Source organism: Palaemon carinicauda, chromosome 2 (genome assembly GCF_036898095.1).
Source record: "Palaemon carinicauda isolate YSFRI2023 chromosome 2, ASM3689809v2, whole genome shotgun sequence".
Classification (NCBI taxonomy): domain Eukaryota; kingdom Metazoa; phylum Arthropoda; class Malacostraca; order Decapoda; family Palaemonidae; genus Palaemon; species Palaemon carinicauda.
The window spans coordinates 96103444-96123443 of record NC_090726.1 but is presented as its reverse complement, the minus strand read 5'-3'; the positions used below and the strand labels follow the sequence as shown (position 1 = coordinate 96123443).

The 20000-nt window shown below is 41.9% G+C and overlaps 1 protein-coding gene across 2 annotated transcripts in view; it reads right to left on the bottom strand.

The window, feature by feature from the left end:
- The window catches only part of LOC137626005 (acyl-CoA-binding domain-containing protein 5-like), a 366138-nt gene that overhangs the window by 163946 nt on the left and 182192 nt on the right, over positions 1-20000 (bottom strand). The window lies entirely within an intron of this gene.

Here is a 20000-nt window from a genome sequence, read left to right as displayed (position 1 = left end):
AAAGACAGCCACCATAAACAAGATAACAGTTGCATTAGAATCTATACCACCCACATCTGTCAAAGCAGAAAGAGCTTTTTTAGCTGTAGGACGGTTTATCACAAGAATTAGAAATAATGTTAGTGTTAATTGTTTGAGTCTTCTACCTGCATATTTAATGTAAAAGTAATTTGTACTTTGTAGCAAAGGATACAAGCAAATTTATTATTTTTTCTATTTCAGTTATTTTATCAAAAGAGTGTTACATGAATATATAGTGTTCTTTTTTGTCTATTTGACATAACTGGCATATACACAGGTTTCATGAAGTTTAAGCTTTTCGGGGTTGCTTAAAGACAGTCATTTTGACTTGACTTTTTTATATTTGTGATGACACATAAGTTTTTATTGCACCAGGTTTATATTACAAAAGCATGTGATCGTATACAGTTATTACAGGCCTTTCTATTTGATAATTTGGTTATTTGTAATGAAAATTGATAATTTTTCTTTCACCAGGTTTATATTACAAAAGCATATAACTGCATAAGATATTTTCATATCATTTGTTAAAAGATGCGCCAGTTTCTTATCTTATTTCAGGAGCAATAACTGCATAAAATTGTGTTCAATCACTCTTATTTTCTTCTTGTTAATATCATTGAATGTTTCTTTTATTAAATTAGATATTGCGGATATGTCTTTTCAAATTCTCTAATAATAATCAAATAATCATGTGCTATGAGACTTTTGCAATATTTCATTCCTGAAATATAGAAATAATTTTCTTATAAAATCCAGGGGTTTCTCAGGAATTTCCTGGGATCCCGAGAAACCACTAACTTTTTCCCGAAATCCCGGGATTAGGAAAAGTGTCTCAAATGACGATCCCTAGTTCCCATGCTGCACTATATTATTCCTATTCAATATCATATAGAAACCACGAATAATAGATAGGAATTATATAATTTAAGTAAATATTTCTATCTACACAGAGTAAACAGATACTGTAATAATAATCTCTGGGGGAGTCTGGCAACCTTCCCCAAACCTTATGTCCCCGGTGAACTAAAAATCTCATCTATCAATTGTACACGGCTCTCCAACATGAGCACTTGAGTAATGATGAAACACAGCCTCTGGAAACAAACAACACACATACTAAAAATATGACTTGAACACAGCTTGGGTTGTGGTAGCATATTGGAAAAATCAATTTTTTGCAATATGTTGAACAGGGGTTTGAGCCCTGCTCCAGCCCAGTAGTTTCTAGTACTGTAGTTTCTGCAACTTCACCATCCTTGCGGGCAAGGGATGACTGGGAGGATTGAAGCTTATGAGTCTACCTACCGAATTATTAGCAGCTATTAGGTATTTAGGTAGTAGGTTGGCCAGGGCACCAGCCACCCGTTAAGATACTACCGCTACAGATTTATGGGTCCTTTGACTGGCTAGACAGTACTACATTGGATCCTCTCTCGTTATGGTTCATTTTCCCTTTGTCTACACATACACCGAATAGTCTGGCCTATTCCTAACATACTCTCCTCTAACCTCATACACTTGACAATACTGAGACTACCCAACAATTCCTCTTCACCCAAGGGGTTACTGCAGTGTTATTGTTCAGTAGCCACTTTCCTCTATGTAAGGGTAAAAGAGACAATTTAGCTGTGCTAATCAGCTCTTCTAGTCTTAGGTAGTGCAATAGCCTCTGTACCATGGTCTTCACTGTCTTGGGCTAAAGTTCTCTTGCATGAGGGTACACTCTGGCACACTATTCTGTCTTATTTCTCTTCCTCCTGTTTTGTTGAAGTTTTTGTAGTTTATATAGGAGATATTTAATTCGATGTTGTTGCTGTTCTTAAAATATTCTAGTCTTTCTTGTTTCTTTTCCTCACTGGGATATTTTCCCTGTTGGAGCCCCCTGAACTTATAGCATCCTCCTTTACCAACTAGGGTTGTAGCTTAGCAAGTAATAATATTAATAATATTGCCTAGTCCTTCCTGGTCATGGCTTATGGAAAGGGGGCTAGGGTGCTAATCATATGTATATAGAGTTAGTCTCTACAATCTTCTCCAGTCACTATAATACAATACACCCTAGCTCAATTTCAAAACACACTCAACTATTTATGTATGTTATACTCCCCAATCAAACAATGACACTTCATAATTAAGGTTATCTTTTCATAAGGTTGCTTGCCACATAATTTAATACACATCTTATAATTCCTGTATCATATATTTCTTAGTACATTACAGTAGTAGCTCACCCTACACCAGTAACGAGTCCAGGAGGTCATGCAATAAGTCTATATTTTATGTAAGTTGGAATTTCACCTTATAAAGTGACTTATATATTTCCTATATAAGATAGAGTAGGCCTACCAACAACCTACTATCATTATATAAAAGCAAATACATACATTAATAAGCTTTCATGTGAGGTACTTGAATAAAGTATTTGAATAAAATGTAAGGAGGAGAGAGAGAGAGAGAGAGAGAGAGAGAGAGAGAGAGAGAGAGAGAGAGAGAGAGAGAGAGAGAGAGAAAGTTTATCTTCATACAGTAATACTATATTACAACATTAACAATGGTGAGTCTATCTTAAAAGTTGGCATCTTTTATTATTAGACATGAAAAAAGGAGGAACTGGACGTGGCAAAGTAGTTGTTAGAATAAGAGGATGGCGATGTGATTGTTGGTGACAACATAGCTACTGTATTGAGTTTTTTTTTATGTAAAACCCGACATTGATGGCACCCTAGCAGTACCAGCTGAACTCGGTTGAGTCCCTGGTTAGGCTGGAGGAACGTAGAGAGTAGAGGTCCCCTTTTTTGTTTTGTTTCATTGTTGATGTCGGCTACCCCCCAAAATTGGGGGAAGTGCCTTTGGTATATGGATATGGTTAAATATTGCAGATCTTTCAAAACTCATGAATATTTATGCTGTCATCGTAGCACTTGAAGAGAGCTATGACACTTTGGTCCATTGGTTGAAGACATGTAGTGTCTGGTGGCAACAAAATGACACTCACATTTGAAATCCAGATTTGGGGATGCCCAAATACATGATCTAGGATCAATATAATCTTAAAGGGAACCTAGCCACCTGGGGAGCAAGCCTGCCTAAATGGATGCCGATACCAAGCACAGATAAATAAAGAGGGTTGGTATCAGGAAGGGCATCAGACAGTAAAAACCACACCAAAACCAATGGAATGAATTGAAATATAGATGGAAAATAGGACTAAGGCGTGCTCCATAAATGACGCACATACACATCTCCCTAACTCTTTAACAAGGCGAGGGATAATGAGTGAGTGCAGCTAAAGAACAGAGCTACAAATGAGATTTGAATAGGCCAGTTCAATAATGGGTTGATGACAGGAAGAGGAGGAGAGTTGGGAGATTTAATGAGGATAAAGAAGGTGGATATTTTGTGCATGCAGGAAACTTGGTGGAAGGGCAATAAAGCCAAAGAGCCGGGGGATGGTTACAAGCTAATCTATAGTGGAGCAAATAAGCAGGGTAATAATGACACTGATGCAGTTTTATCTGGGGAAATGAAGAATGCAGTGACTGAAGTGAATAGAAAGATAGTTTGCATTATCAGAGTGAAGATATATAGGGGAGACAATGAACGACATTAGTGCTTAAGCAACACAAGTGGGCTGCGGAAAAAGAAAAAAAAAAAAAAGCTGTTTTTGGAACGAGGTAATACAAGAACTGAAGGAGCAGGAGAGGATTATAGTAGTGGCAGATTTTAATGAACATGTTGGAAATGGAAATTATGTTATTGAACATGTGCATGGAGGACACTGGATTAGGGAAAGAAACCCAGATGGAGAGAGTAAAGTAAACTCTCCCATGTCTTTTGATATAATGACAGTGAACACGTTTTTCAAAAAAGGGAGGGAACACTTGATAAAATACAGGAGTGGTGGTAGATGCATATAAATAGATTACTGTACTTTCTTTACAATAGATCAAGGCAGGTGGAAGTTAAGAATTGTAAAGTTTTCATAGGTGATCATGTGACCACCCAACATAGGATATTTTGTATGGACCTGAAGATGAAAAGAGAAAGTAAAACAAAAATAAATGGGGCAAGGAAAACCAGGTGGTATAAATTATTAGGGAGAGATAATGATCAGAAAAGTTTAGGAGAAGACTGGTGTAAGAGGTTAATCTTGGAACTGAAGATGTGGAAGAATAGTGGAGGCATACTGCATCAGTGATTAGAAAGCATGGGAGGGATATAATAGGGGAAAAATCTGGATTACTATGGCAAGAAAAAGAAAGCTGGTTTTGGGGGAAGGTGAGAATGTTGTAAAAGGTAAAATGAAAACAAAGGATAAAATGAAAACAAAGAATAAATTCAAAGAGTCGCAGTTGGAAGAGGACAGAGAGAGAAACAAAGAAGTAAAAAAGTGGTAGCTCGAGCTAGGGCAAGGGCACAGGAAGGGCTTTAAGATGAAATGGAAACTAAGAAAGGTTGAATAAGATGCTTAAACTGTCAAAAGTAAGTAATAAAAGAACAACGGATAACACTTATATCAAGCAAATTAAAGAGAGGAATAGTTTGGTCATAAAGGAGGAAGACATCTTGAAGAAATGGAACGAGTGTTTCGAGTAAATGCTAAATGAAGAAAATAAGAGAGGATGGACAGGAAAACATTGGAATGGTAATGGGATTGACTAGGGATGAAATAATACAAGCCTTGAAGAGAATGAGGAATGGGGAGGCAACAGAACCTGACTTATTCCAGTCAAAGTTTGGAGAGTCCTGGGAGAGGAAGGGGTAGACATCTTCTGGGATTTAATGGTAAAAATATTTGAACACAAAAGATACCAGAGGAGTAGCAGGAAGCATATTAATACCTACATTTAAAGGTAAAGGTGATGTTCATGAATGCAGCAATCTTAAAGCATCATACTAATATCTCACATGTTAAAGATTCTGAAAATAATGATAGATGTCAGGCTAAGAGGGAAAGTGAGAATAGGGAAAGCACAACTAGGATTTATGGAGGGAAGCAGCACAATGGGTGGAATATTTTGAAAAAGGCAGCTGATGGAGAAATGCAGAGAAAGAAATGTGAGACTTCCATATGGTATTCATAGACCTTGAAAGGCATAAAACCGAGTACTAAGACAAGAAATATAAAGAACTTTGAAGGAGAAGATGGTAGCAGAAAAGTATGTCACAATTGTTTGCGAGATGTACAAGAATGTGCATACTAGAGTGAGAGCCAGGGTTGGCGAGAGAGACAGATTTGAAATAGGAGTTGGATCACACCAGGGGTCAGCACTTAGCCCATTCATCTTCAACATTGTGATGGATATAATGACCAAAGATGTTAGAGAAGCTGTGCATACAGTTGTAACCCTGATAAAATGATGCTTTACAATTGGTAGACATTACTGTTTTTATCCTTTGTAACGCTGACAGCACCCAGTCAAAAAGAACAATGTAAACAGTATCCAAAAAGGGCGGCTCAGGAGAGAACAGTAATGATATGTATCACAGTGATGGGACAATAAATGTGCTAGTACTGTACACGAAGTGTGTATCTAATCCACCTTAAGCCCATGGAGGTGTTAAGTTATGTCAGTGGCGACAAGGATGGGAATCGTAGATAAAATGCCTTCCATTACACAAGCAGCCTAAATTTAGGGAACTGCTGCTAAAATTCAATGGTGGTAACAGGAAATCTCTGTAAGTTTAAATGTTTAACTGAACATAGGCGTTACTAATGTTAGTTAAGCAGCTGATTTCAAGTGTTTACTTATAATTACATGGCCGATGTGGTAACGTACCCGACTGGTGATAGTCAGACTGAAGTTTGGGTCCCCCTCAAAATCGTTAGTTTATTTCGTCGCTGCAACCTCACCATTCTTATGAGCTAAGGATGGGGGGTTGGGGGAGCCTATAGGTCTATCTGCTGAGGTATCAACAGCCCTTGCCTAGCCCTCCTTGGTCCTAGCTTGGGTGGAGTGGGGACTTGGGCGCTGATCATATGTATATATGATCAGTCTCTAGGACACTGTCCTGCTTGATAGGGCACTGTCCTGCTTGATAGGGCAATGTCACTGTCCCTTGCCTCTGCCATTCATGAGCGGCCTTTAAACCTTTAATGAAAAATGGCACACCATTTCCTGAAGTTTGTGCCGGTCACAATCCTTAGATAGTTGGTTGAAATCAATGATTGTTGCTTTGCGGGCTCAAGAGATCACAGATGAATCTAATCAAGTCCAACTCAACATTTTTAGGATATTGTGGGGGATTTATTGGCAGCCTTATCCAACCTAGAAGCAGCATATCAGGAGCAAGAGGTTCAAAGTGTTAATAGGCTAAATGAGTTATATGTAAGGTATGTGGCAAGATGAACCATTTAGAACGGGACTGTCGGCTGAGAAATGCTACTTGTTAGGAATATATGGCAAGCCTGGCCGAGTATCATAAGTATGCAAGCGCAAGATGAAGAGCATCTCCTATGACCGGATGTCCAATGGCCAAGCGTCATCACCAACCAGGAAAGAGACAAGATTGCCACAAACGACAAAACCTCCTTAAAAGAATTTTCCTGAAGACATGGTCAAAGGAGAGGGATCCGATGATGAAGTCACTTGATTTAAATTGTTCAACCTTATGTTGTTAGCTGTTAATTGAATCATCAGCCATTTCTATTTGAAACTGACACAGTTTCAGCTATTTCCCTATTGAAGTATGATAATTATGAGAAGTTGAATTGTAAATTACTGAACTGTAGGACTAAATTGCAGAGTTATAAGCAAGTACCAAATAAAATATTTGGGAAGGTCAAAGTTAAATATTTTCAGTATAAATAGCAAAATCATTCAGATGTTGAATTCATAGTTGTTGGGTCAGACTTCCCAAATAACTTGATTGGTACGAATTTAATGAATAAATGCAATATAATTAATGTCCATCAATTAAATGTACAAGATTTTGTGTAAAACTATGATGTAAATGGTTTGAAACCTATTAAGTACTGTCAAACCCGATTGTATCTTAAAGTTGGTCGTGTTCCTTTTTTTCAGAAGGCCAGCACAGCGCCACTGACGTTATGCAGTGAGGTTGAGAATGCGATGCGAGAGCTAGAAAATAATATCATAGAAAAAGTAGAATTTTAAAATTATGCCTCGCCAATTGTTACTATCAGGAAAAAGGATAGATCCCTTAAGGTTTGTGGGAACTTTCGCTAGGTAAATGAAGTTCTTTATAGGTCTAAATTCCTATGACCTAATACGTCCGAATTTATTTCTAATGTGTCTGGACATAAGTATTATACCAGACTTAAAATCAAGAATGATAATTTGCAAATTGAAGTTGCTCCAGAAGACCGTAAATATCTGGTAACTAACACACATTTGGGTCTATATACATCTTTACGGCTGACATTTACCATCCATTCTGCTCCTGTAATATTTCAGGAGTTCATTTCCCAAATATTACTTCTTTTGATCTTGTTTATCCATATCTTGATGATATTATCATATGTGGAGACTCGCCTGCTGAACATGATAAACGTGTAAGAGAGGTTCTTCGTACTTTGTGTAATGCCAACATTCCTCTGAATGTGAAGAAATCTGTGTTCCGAGTAACTTCTGTCAAGTACTTTGGTTTTAAGCTCTGTAGAGAAGAGATATGAGCCAGAGGAGTAAAAGTTAAAGCCATAGTTGATGCTCCAATTCCTCACACTGTCACTCAGCTCAAGTAATTTCTAGATCTTATTTCATTTTATCATTAATTCATTAATTTATTTTTACTATTGCCTCCCCTCTGTAAGACCTGACTAAAAAGGGGGTTGATTTTACATGACCCAAAGTAACTAAGAACGCCTTTAACACCTTGAAAATTGCTGTAGCTTCTCATGACTCACTTAATAAATTGGATACACTTGCTAGATTAAAAGCGGAGGTGAATGCGTCACCAGTTGGTGTGGGTGCTGTTCTCCTTCAGCAACATGTAAACAAGTCTGTGTCAACTATATCTTTTACAAGTAGAAAATTGACACACACTGAAAAGAATTATGCTCAAATTAACAGAGAAGGACTGGCTATTGTTTTTGCTGTAAATAAGTTTGCTAAATATTTGATTGGGAGACATTTTGTGTTGAGAACTGACCATCGTTCTCTAATTCATATCTTCCACAACAGTTAACCTATAACTAAAATTGTAAATGCCAGATTACTAAGATGGCCTGTCCTTCTCTAATCTTTTGATTACACAATTGAACTAATTCCTGGTAATAAGAATGTTAGAGCGGATAGCTTATCAAGATTACCTATTGAAGGTAACAGTTAAATTTCAGATACCGAATTAAAATGTTAAACTCACTAGTATAGTGAATGAATTTGATGAACGTTCTGTGGAAGTACTTAAGGAAGCCACACTCAAAGATTCTATTCTATCTCAAGAAAAGGACTTTGTAAGATTTGGATTTCTCAGGAAACTAACAGACATTAATCCACAAGTGGAGACGTATAAGAAAATACAGTGGGAACTGTCAATTGAAAATGAATTGTCATTATATCATAATAGACTATTTGTTCCAGAAGTGTATCGAGCTATTGTTATGAAGCAACTCCATAATGGTCATCCAGGTACTAGGGCTATGAGGTCACGCGCAAACTGTGGTGTTTTGGCCTAGTATTGACATGGACCTTGATCAGGTCACTAAATCTTGTGCTGAGTGCTTCACTAATAGTAGTCATAAAAGTGTTAGTGACTAGTTGGCCAGCAACCCATTCCTTATGACAGAAGCTCCATGTGGACTGGTTTGGCCCATTAGAGGGTTTTTATTTTTTCATTATTATTGACTCCAAATCTATGTTTCTGGATGTCCATGCTTCCAAGCACTTAACCTCATCTAAAACTGTAAAATTATTATAAAAAACCTTTTGTAGATTTGGTCTACCTGAAGAGCTCGTACCAGACAATGGGCCCTGCTTTATCTCTACAGATTTTATATCATTTATGGATTCTAATTAAATCTGATGGGTGATGTTATTTCCTTTAAAAACTTGGGGTAGGAGCCGAGTGGTTGTTTGGTAATGTGGCTGAAATAATCAATGGTAAGAATTTCAAGGTAAAATTAGCCAATGCCAACAATGCAATTTGCAAGAGGTATATCTCACAAATATTTCGTAGACAGATTCCTGTTCCCCCAGCAGATAGTACTGGTACCATTAATAATGATCAGAATGTGCCTATCTTATGTCAGAATTTACTGCCACCTGCAGTCTCTAGTAATGTACCTACTAGCCAAAATGTTTCCCCTTAGGATACTCCAATAACTCCCACTAAGGATATCAACAAAGCGGGTGAGTGTCCATGTACTGAGATTGCCATGTCACCATCGAGTGCAAGTGATCTTGATTTGTGCACTCCTTGCATTCTTTAAATATACAGTACACCACAAAAGATAACCAGGTCGGGTCACATTTCTAGACCCCCATTACAACTGTATTTGTAACTCCATATTGAGGCAAGGTACAGATTTCTTTCTGAGCCTGACATCCTTGCCGTCGCCTCTGTTCTGGGGATTGTTTAGGGAATGCTCATATGGTGCATGAGTATAGCTACACCATGCCGTCACCTCTCTTTTATATCCTAGCCTTTCCGGGACTGACATTGCATGAATTTTATCATTATGCTGCTGTGTATTTGCATTTGTTGATCGTGGGGGTTGGTTCCCTCCATGGACGCCAGCATGCTTCTCCCTGAGGGGGTAAGCTGTCAGACTGACGGCAGTGCTGGTACCTAACGGCTTTGCCGCCACCTATCAGCACACTATCCTATAGTACCTGTACCGGCGATACGTCGCTACTCACGGCAGTGCCGCCACTGGTGACACTGCTTTCACCTATGGCAAGGTCTTTTCTGCGGAAACCCATGCTGGTTATCTCCGCCGCCCCTAGGCACCATTGGCCCTGACGGCATTGCTGTTACTAGCGGCGGGGCTAGTACTAGTCTATGGGAGTGAATGTCTATACCAACGCCTTAGGGCACATAGGACGCTGGCGGTAATGCCGTTACCCACCTGGCGCTGCCGGTACTTCCAGCAACGACGGTTTCTCTAGGGCACATGCCTTTCTGTCCTCTTTATCTGAGACCACCTTACCTAACCTAGGGTGGGTTCTCTACCAACTGTCAGTGAATTCAACTACAGAACAACATAAAGGCCTTACTCCTTCAACTTTTGAGGCTACTTTACGTATGCGGGGCCTGGGAATCCCTTTTACCAAAGGTCTTCTAGGCCCCGGCATGGAAATAATCACTACATATGGTTATTGGTTTTCTATCAATTTGCCCATTCCCCTCTGAGGGTGTGGATTGAATAGATGGGTGATAACTCTACGCTAGTTCCAAATCCCGGACTTACCTAAGAGAGGTTATCAACCTGTAATTATAGTCCTCGGGTTGCTATAGACTCTTGGTCATTAATCGATGCATCGATTGCTTAAACTATTAAGTTTACCCGTACCGTTGCCTTCTAATTGGCTATTTCTCTGCGGATATATAGGAGCGACGGTTCTCTCCATGAACAACACGCCCCCTCTTTGGGCCTATTGCAACTGACACTAAGGAGGCTATTCATTCCAATCTAACGTCGTTTAATAGGGGAATGGACATTTTGTACTTTATCCCCTCCTTTCTCACCAACTGCATTTACACACAATTTGAGGATTACTATTCCCTCAATTGTCAACATAGAATGTTACTAACCCATTTCTTTCAGCTTTTGGTGACAGAGGACTCAATGTTCATTTAAACTTTTTTTTCTCCTTACAGACGGTGCCTAGGACGGAGATGCACTGTAAAGTGCAGATTTGTGCCAGGATCGTGAGGCATCCTTGCGGTCACAATACTTGCGGCACACATGCGAAGTGTCAGAGGATGAAGGGTCCAGTCTCGTACTGGGACCCTCAGGATTGCAGTGTTTATAAGGACCTGCATCACTCCAGATGGGTCTCGAAGGATACCTCCGATGACAAACGTGTGTTCTTCCAGCGGTCCCTTCGCACCTGGGTAAGAGGGTTCAAGAAGAACTCTGATCCGAAGGCCCCTTACCTCCCCTCTAACAAGTGGAAGGATATCCTCTTCCCCAAGGCGGCACCTGATTCGGTTTTGGGCTACTTTAAACCCAAACCCCGCCCAACGGTCCAGCTACAGGTCGACAAAGCGTTGGGTGCGACGAGCCTAGACTCCGAGAGGATGTCTCCGGTCTCCTCTCTCTCCCAGGGTAAGGAATCGGCTCTCCTTTCCACGGTGAAGTCTGATGAAGAACCCCTCCCTTTGGTGGATAACTCTTACCTGCCGGAGGTGGATGATGCAAGTTTGGGGATCATCAAGGATTCAGTGGTGTCTAACACTTCAGCCCCCACTACGACAACGGCCTCCCTGTCTACGGTGATGACTACCTCTTCCTGCCTCTTTCCCCCAATCATCTCCTGCTGGGCTCATGGAGCCCCCTCAGTTCCCGAGTACCTCGGGTACTACAATGGATCCGGTATTTATGGCTAACATGAAATCCTTCATGGAGGGGAATCAGCAATACCAGCTGATGATGTTCAGGGCCTTACGTGAAGAGATCCAGGCCTTGAAGAAGCAAGAGGAGCCAACTAAGGATAAAGTCTTGCCCTCCCAGCTACCTTATTGCACGCAGCAAAATCCCTGGAGGTATCCTGACCACGCAGTGCTCTCCGAGGGCACCCTCCACATTGGTGAAGGGCTGGGTTCCAGACTGGTGGCGGATCTGGAATTTTACCCCGACATTGATGCCTACCCCCTTTGCTACGTGAAGCTAGCTGAGGGGGTTCCGTTGAGGGATGAAACCATCCCTAAGGAAACGATCCTCCGAGAACACACAAGGGCTCAACACCTGGCAGTGAAAGAGATGAAGACGGCAGGGTGTATCAATACACAGCTTGGCGCCTTCGGTAAGAGGTTGGCCACCTTCGTGGCTCCGGACAAAAAGGTCTTCCCCTTTGCCTCGGAGGGCTACGTGGCAATGGAGAAAGCCATTCGAGAAGGTAAGCCTCTCCCTGCTTTGGAAGAGTGCAAACCGGTCTCACTTATCTTACCACATGATGCCGGCTGCCAGTTTAACGAGAAGCTGCCCAGGATTCTTGAACACCTTCTTAAGGCTGAGCTGGAGGCCAGGGAAAGGTTGTCAGCATCGATGTCTCTGCAGTGCTTCATGGAGATGATGATCGGGAATATTACTGATGCCCCAGTCTTTTCCTTGTTGGCGAAGACTCATCTCGCCACCTTTATGAAGGACCTTTATGCTTTCTTTCAGGCTTGTAGAACCTGTAGAGAGCATGTACTTGCCACAGCTACCATCCGCCATGAGCCGAAATGTCTCATCGACTCTAGCATCTGGGGAAAAGACCTGAATCCTCAGAAGTTGGTGAAGGAAGTCCCAGATAAGGCTGCCGCAGAGAACAAGAGCCTTTTCCAGAAGTGGGGGATCTCCTTGAAGAGGAAGTTCACCCCTGGGGGAGGCCCACAACCCAAGAGGTCTCGCAACCCAACCTATCATCGGAAGTCGTTTGCTCCTCCCCCTGCCGCCATCCCTCAGACGTATACGCTGTGCCCCAGCAAATGGTGACAGAGTCCCCGGCCTTCAACCCGGTGTATGAGCAAGGGTTGTCTTCCTTTTGATCTCCCAAGAAAGAAAAAGGGGGCAGAGGCCCCCCTGACAGAGAAGGCAAGTCCAGGGGTCGTGGACATCGAGATGGCAGAGGAGGAAGAGGTTCACCTCCACAACACAAACAATGAAGGTCTCCTGGTAGGGGGATGGCTAGCCTTGTTCAAGGACCGTTGGTCCTTCAGTCCTTGGGCACAAAGCTTCATTTCCAACAGCTTGGGTTGGAAGTGGAAACAAAGGCCACCAAATCTCAGGAGATTCTTCCAGAAAACAACACCTCATCTGGAACAATATGTACAAGACCTCCTGAAGAGAAATGTTATCCATTGCACGAGATCTATGAGATTTCAAGGTCATCTATTTAGCATGCCAAAGAAAGATTCGAGCATACCTGGAACTATTCTCGACTTGTCCCATCTAAACCTGTTTGTTCAGTGCGATAGGTTCTGGATGCTGACTATTTCATAGATAGGGACCTTACTACCCCGGGAGGCTTACACCCTCTCTATAGATCTTACCGACGCTTATTGGCATCTTCCGGTAGGACAACGCTTCTCCCCCTACAGTACCTTGGTTTCAGCCTGGAGAGAAAGGGCTATGTATTCAGAGCTATGCAATTCAGGCCTAACATAGCTCCGGGGATTTTCACGAAGCTTATCGACGCAGTCGTACAAAAACTTCAGGAGAAAGACCTTCAAGTAGCGACGTACCTGGACGACTAGCAAGTGTGGGCTCCCTCGGCACTGGAGTGCTCGGATGCAACCACCCGAGTTGTACGGTTCCTTCAGTCCCTTGGATTTCAGATCAACTTCAAGAAATCAAGACTGGCCCTAGCTCAAGACTTCCAGTGGTTGGGGATTCGTTGGAACCTCAAGTCTCACTCCCTATCTATTCCTCCCTCCAAGAGAAAGGAAATAGCGAAGTCAGTCAGGTCCCTGATCAAGTTGGGGACGATCGCCAAATGTCAGGAGAGGGTTCTAGGATCTTTACAATTCGCCTCAGAAACGAACCCTGTCCTCAAAGTACGACTCAAGGATGCAAGCAGAGCTTGGAAAAGGAGAGCCTCCAAAGCTCTTCACGACTATCAGAAGCAGACTCCGGTTTTACTGCGCAAGCAACTTCGACCGTGGTCCACTGCCAAAAGTCTTTTACAAACGGTGCCGTTGCGCTTTCCTCCTCCAGTAGTGACACTTGAATGCCGACGCCTCGTTGGATGGTTGGGGGGTCATACCCAGCTCAAGAAAGTGCAAGGCCGTTGGTCTCAAAAACTTCAACAATTCAAAATCAATATTCTAGAGGCCATGGCACTCTTCTTGTCCTTCAAGAAATTACACTTGAAGGAGAACATTCATATATGTCTAGTCCTTAACAGCAAGGTGATAGTCCATTGCATCAACATACAAGGGTTGAGGTCTCCCAAAATAAACCACGTAATGATAGCCATATTTACGTTGGCACAGAAGAAAGGTTGGCACCTGTCAGCAACCCACCCTCAGGGAGTAAAAAATGTGATACACTGTAGCGGATTCCCTCTCTCGGACAAAACCTGTAGACGGAGTGGTCTCTCGACGAAAAATCATTCTCATTTGTGCAGGATCAAGTCCCTGGACTTCAAGTGGATCTGTTTGCGACGAGTCTCAACAAGAAACTTCCCTGCTATGTAGCACCGAACGTGGATCAAGCAGCACTGGGAATGGACGCGATGTCCCTGGATTGGAATCGTTGGACGAAGATTTACCTGTTCCCACCGTTTAGCCTCCTCATGAAGGTTCTGGACAAGCTTCGGTGGATCCTCTGTTGCCAAAGAGCAACTGGTTTCCCATGGTCACGGAATTGAACCCCAAGTTGGTGCCGTTTCCCAACCCGATTTTGTCCCAGGAGGTACAGCGGGAGATTGTCTACGCTTCATCATGGAGAACGAACAACCTTCATCTCATGAATTTTTCGCCTCAATATTCTGGGAGCCATGGCAGTCTTCTTGTCTCTGAAGAAATTACACTTGAAGGAGAACATTCATATCCGTCTAGTCCTCAACAGCAAGGTGATAGTCCATTGAATCAACATACAAGGGTCAAGGTCTCACCAAATAAACCATGTAATGATAGCCATCTTTATGTTGGCTCAGAAGAAAGGTTGGCACCTGTCAGCATCACACCTTCAGGGAGTAAGAAATGTGATGGCGGATTCCCTCTCTCGGACAAAACCTCTAGAGACAGAGTGGTCTCTCGGCGAAAAATCATTCTCTTTCGTGCAGGATCAAGTCCCTGGACTTCCAGCGGATCTGTTTGCGACGAGTCTCAACAAGAAACTTCCCTGCTATGTAGCACCTAACGTGGATCAAGCAGAAGTGGGAATGGACGTGATGTCCCTGGATTGGAATCGTTGAACGAAGATTTACCTGTTCCCACCCTTCAACCTTCTCATGAAGGTACTGGACAAGCTTCGGTGGCTCCTCTGTGGCCAAAAAGCAACTGGTTTCCCATGGTCACAGAATTGAACCCCAAGTTGGTGCTGTTGCCCAACCCGATTCTGTACCAGGAGGTACAGCAGGAAATTGTATACGCTTCATCATGGAGATAGAACAATCTTCATCTCATGATTTTTTCGCCCTAGCCCTGAAAAAGAAGTTCCAAATTTAACGTGATAAGTTAGAATTTGCGGAAAACTATAAGTTGTTCACCCCCATGACTCAGTATGAAGCGTCATGGAAGAAATGGGTCAAATATGTCAAATACAAGAATCCAGGGTCAGTTACTAAGGATTTTTGTTTAGGTTTCCTGATTGATTTGCACGCTTAAGGTCTAGCTTCCTCCACGATTTCGTCATACAAATCGGCCCTCACTAGACCTATACTATACGCCTTTGATGTCGACGTTAACTCGGATCTCTTCAACAAAATTCCAAAGGCTTGAGCAAGGCTACGGCCGTCGGCTCCACCGAAGCCTATCTCTTGGTCTTTGGACAGAGTTTTTTCAATTCGCTTCGGACATAGACAATCAAACGGCTTCTATTCGTGATCTCACTCGGAAAGTCATCTTTTTAATTGTGATGGCTTCCGGTGCTCGTGTTAGTGAAATTGTGGCACTTTCCAGAGACGAGGGCCACATTGAATTTGTGGATAATGGTGTACAGTAGACCACCGGCATACGGCGTCCCCAGCTTACGTTTTTTTCATGTTACAGTGTGGAATACGATTTTTTTTCGTCCCCTCGTTACGACATTTTCCCCACCTTACAGCATCGAATTCTGAAACTCAAATTTGGCGATTTTTACGCGTACGACTGTGCGAGTCAGTAGCTTACCACCACGCTCATACGTCACTGCATACGTCACTAAGAAGCTGGTCTGCTATTGATCGGCGTCACTAAGATGCTGATACGCTATTGGCCGAAAATCCTCCCACAATGCTTGAGAGAGATGCTGCCTCTCTCTCTCTTTGTGATACGCGCGCTCAGTTCAGAATCTCGTGTGCGTTTCGTAAAGACTTGATCTCATGTGAGTGCTTGCAATTATAGTTATTTTGTGTGCATTTTAGTGCTTAATTATAACTTTAATTCGTTAGCCATGGTTCCCAAGATTGCTAGTGATGTTAAAGGCAGAAGTAAGAAGATGATAACTATGGAAACGAAGCTGGAGATCATAAAGAAATATGAAGAAGGCATGCGCATCGTTACCCTTGCTAATACGTACGGCCGTAACCAATCTACGATTGGTACAATTATTAAGAATAAGGAAGCCATTAAAGCAAGTAAGTCTTCTAAAGTCATGATTGTCCTTGCCAGTGGAAGGACCTCAATCAACGATGAGATGGAGAGATTCCTTCTTCTGTGGATTAAAGAGAAGGAAATCGCTGGTGATACACTCACGCAATTGGTAATTTCGCACAAGGCGAGCGCCATCTTTGCCGATCTCGTGGAAGCCCAGAGAGACAGCGGAGGCAAAGGAACGCCGCAGCAAGCCCCCCAAGAGTTTAAGGCTTCTCATGGATGGTTTGATCGGTTTAGGAAGAGGAATGGTATTCACTCAGTCGTCAGGCATGGAGAGGCGGCCAGTTCTGACAAGAAAGCAGCAGAAGAATTCCTCAAGAAGTTTGAGAACGTAATTTCCAGAGAAGGCTACATTCATCAGCAAGTTTTTAACTGCAATGAAATTGGCCTTTTCTGGAAGAAAATGCCCCGCCGTACATATATTACAATTGAAGAAAGGAAACTTCCAGGCCATAAACCAATGAAGGACAAACTAATGCTCGCATTTTGTGCAAATGCCAGTGGGGACTTAAAAATTAAGCCCCTACTGGTATACCACTCAGAAAATCCTCGTGCCTTCAAGGCACAAAATATCACGAAGGAGAGGCTCTCGGTATTTTGGAAGTCTAATGCTAAGGCCTGGTTCACGAGGACCATATTTATTGAGTGGATAAACGTCTACTTCGGTCCTGCTGTCAAGAACTATTTAGAAAAGAACGATCTTCCTCTGAAATGTCTCCTGGTGCTGGACAATGCCCCTGCTCACCCTCCTGGCCTCGAGGACATCATTCATCCTGACTTTTCCTTTATTAAGGTTCTCTATCTGCCACCAAACACCACCCCTCTCCTCCAGCCTATGGACCAGCAAGTGATTGCCAACTTCAAGAAGCTTTACACGAAGCATCTATTCAGAAGATGCTTCAAAGTGACTGAAAGCACTCAGCTCACCCTCCCTCAATTTTGGAGGGGGCATTTTGATATCGTTCAATGCCTGAAGATGATCGACACAGCTTGGAATGAGGTTTCACGGCGCACCTTGAACTCCTCATGGAAGAAATTGTGGCCAGCTGTTGTAGCAGAACGAGACTTTGAAGGTTTCGATCCCTCAACTGAAGACAAGGGCATTGAGGATCCTGCCCCTGAGGGTGATGTTGAGGAAATAATTTCAATCGGGAGGTCCATGGGGCTTGTTGTCGATGAGCCTGACGTCCATAACCTTATCGAGGAGCACAGGGAGGAGCTTACGACTGAAGACTTAAAGGAGTTAGAGGCAATGCAGTTGACGATCATTCAAGAAGAGTACAGCTCTAGTGGAGGCAAGGACGGGGGGGAGACTGAAGAAACGACATCGTCAGAAATAAGGGAAGCTATCGGTTGGTATGAAAATCTTACGAGTTTCATTGAAAAGAAACACCCAGAAAAACTTCACACAAGTCGTCTTATGCAGGGTGTTAATGATAAGTATATGAGTCATTTTAGGAATATGTTGAGGAATTGTCAGAAAAAGGCTTCTTTGGATAGATATTTCTCCAAAAGAGAAATGTCGGAAAGCAAAAACGATAATAGTGATTCTATCAAAAAACTAAAAAATTAGTAATTTTTCAAGTTCTAAAAAAATAATCATAAAAAAAAAATTCAAAAGACAAAAATAATACAAAAAGCATTTTTAATTTTAAGAGTTTATTAGTAAGAATAAATTTATTATTAAGTGTACATAACATAATTAGCATTGATACGTTTTTATATCTACCGTCTACTCCCCCCTCTGCCTCCACCCACTACCAGCTCAAGTCACGTCACTCCAAAGGTAAATAAGATTTTATTTTTTCTTTACAGTACAGTATATAATTTTTATTTATAATGTTATTCAATTATATGTTGTACAGTACTGTACATGTATATTATATATAAGTATACTGTAGTACAGTGCTTACTATACTACTGTATTGTATTTTGTTACATTCTAATTTTCAATGTTTTTACCAGGGGTTTTTCACGCATTAACTATTCTATTGCCCGCCATATGACATTTTCACCATACGATACCAACTCCGGAACGGATTAATGTCGTATGGCGGGGGCCTACTGTATTTAATTTATACCATGATCCTGCTTTTCTAGCTAAGAATGAACTTCCCTCTAAACATTGGGGTCCATGGAAAATAGTTCCCCTACCAGGTGATCCCTCCGTGTCCAGTGCAGTGTTTAAAAGTGTATTTACTATGAACAGTGCAGTTTAAGGGTGGTCAATTATTTAAGGGGGAAACAGTGGGGTCTGATTTGTCTCTGAAACAGTTAAGAGCAAAAATTAACTACTTTATACGAAGAGCGGACCCATCTAGTATGCCATCGGGTCACAACTCTAGGAAAGTGGCTTCCTCCTTGAACTTTTTCCAGTATATGTCCTTTGAGGGACTGCAGGCATATACTGGTTGGAAGTCCACTAGGGTTTTCTTCAGGCATTACCAGAAGCAATTGAAAGAGATACGCCATTTTGTGGTGACTGCAGGAAGTGTTATCAAACCAGCTGCAACGACGTAGCCCAAAGTACGTCTTAGGGCACTCCTCCAGCATGTTATTAGAAATAAGTAAACAGTTGGTTTTTGCTTCCAGGGAAAAAGACGAAATGCAATTAATCGTTTCCTTTTCAGGTTCACATGTGTCTCTCCGACACACAGTTTGTTCCTTCAGTGCTACAGCCTAACTGTCTAAATGTTGATTAAGCTATATCTCATTTTGTTCAGGTGATTACCCCCTTTTGTACATGTGTGATCATGTATCGATTGATCAGGTTTATCTTGTCATAAGTTCCCTACAGTTCCTTATGTCATGTATTTGTCTCCTAATGTTACCTTATGTCTGGGTATGGATGGGATGTATTTACTTTTGTACATAAATTTTCCATATGCTGTTAATGATTATTGCTTGTTAACCTTTGCACTGATTCTTGTGAATAAAATTCAGTAAATTGTTACATGCCTTTTATTTTATGCCCTATTATTATGCTTATAATTACCTTAGCAGCGATAAATTTAGTGTACCTCCTCATTATTATCCTTCCTGAACATAATTGGATTTATTTCTCCTGGGGGGTATTTGTCCATACGTCTCACTTACGATGCCTCCTTCAGTTTCGGGTTCCTTAGGGTTCCCGACACTAAACTCAGGTGAATTTCCAATTGAGGAGGGCAGTCCTTTGGTCCTTATTGCCTCCTTGTCGGACCATCATATTTGTCAATACTGCCTCCTAACTGTTCTGGGATATATAGTTGAGAGTGATACCTATGCCTTGACGGAGTAATCCTGTAAGTGCATTTAGGTATTGGGACCTCTCTCTTTGAGGCTTCCTACCGAGTCATATGTAATTCTCTGGTACACTTCAATCAGGACGACATGGCTTGAGCTCAAAAAACGGATTTTGACGTAGGAAAAATCTATTTTTGGGTGAGATAGCCATGGCGTCCTAATGGCCCACCCGTTATGTTGTCCCACCCCGATTCCTTGTAAGATGCCTCTTTTCACAGCAGTTACACTGCTATGTGGAATGGCGTCATCAGTGACGAATGGTGGTACCATGAGGGGAGAGG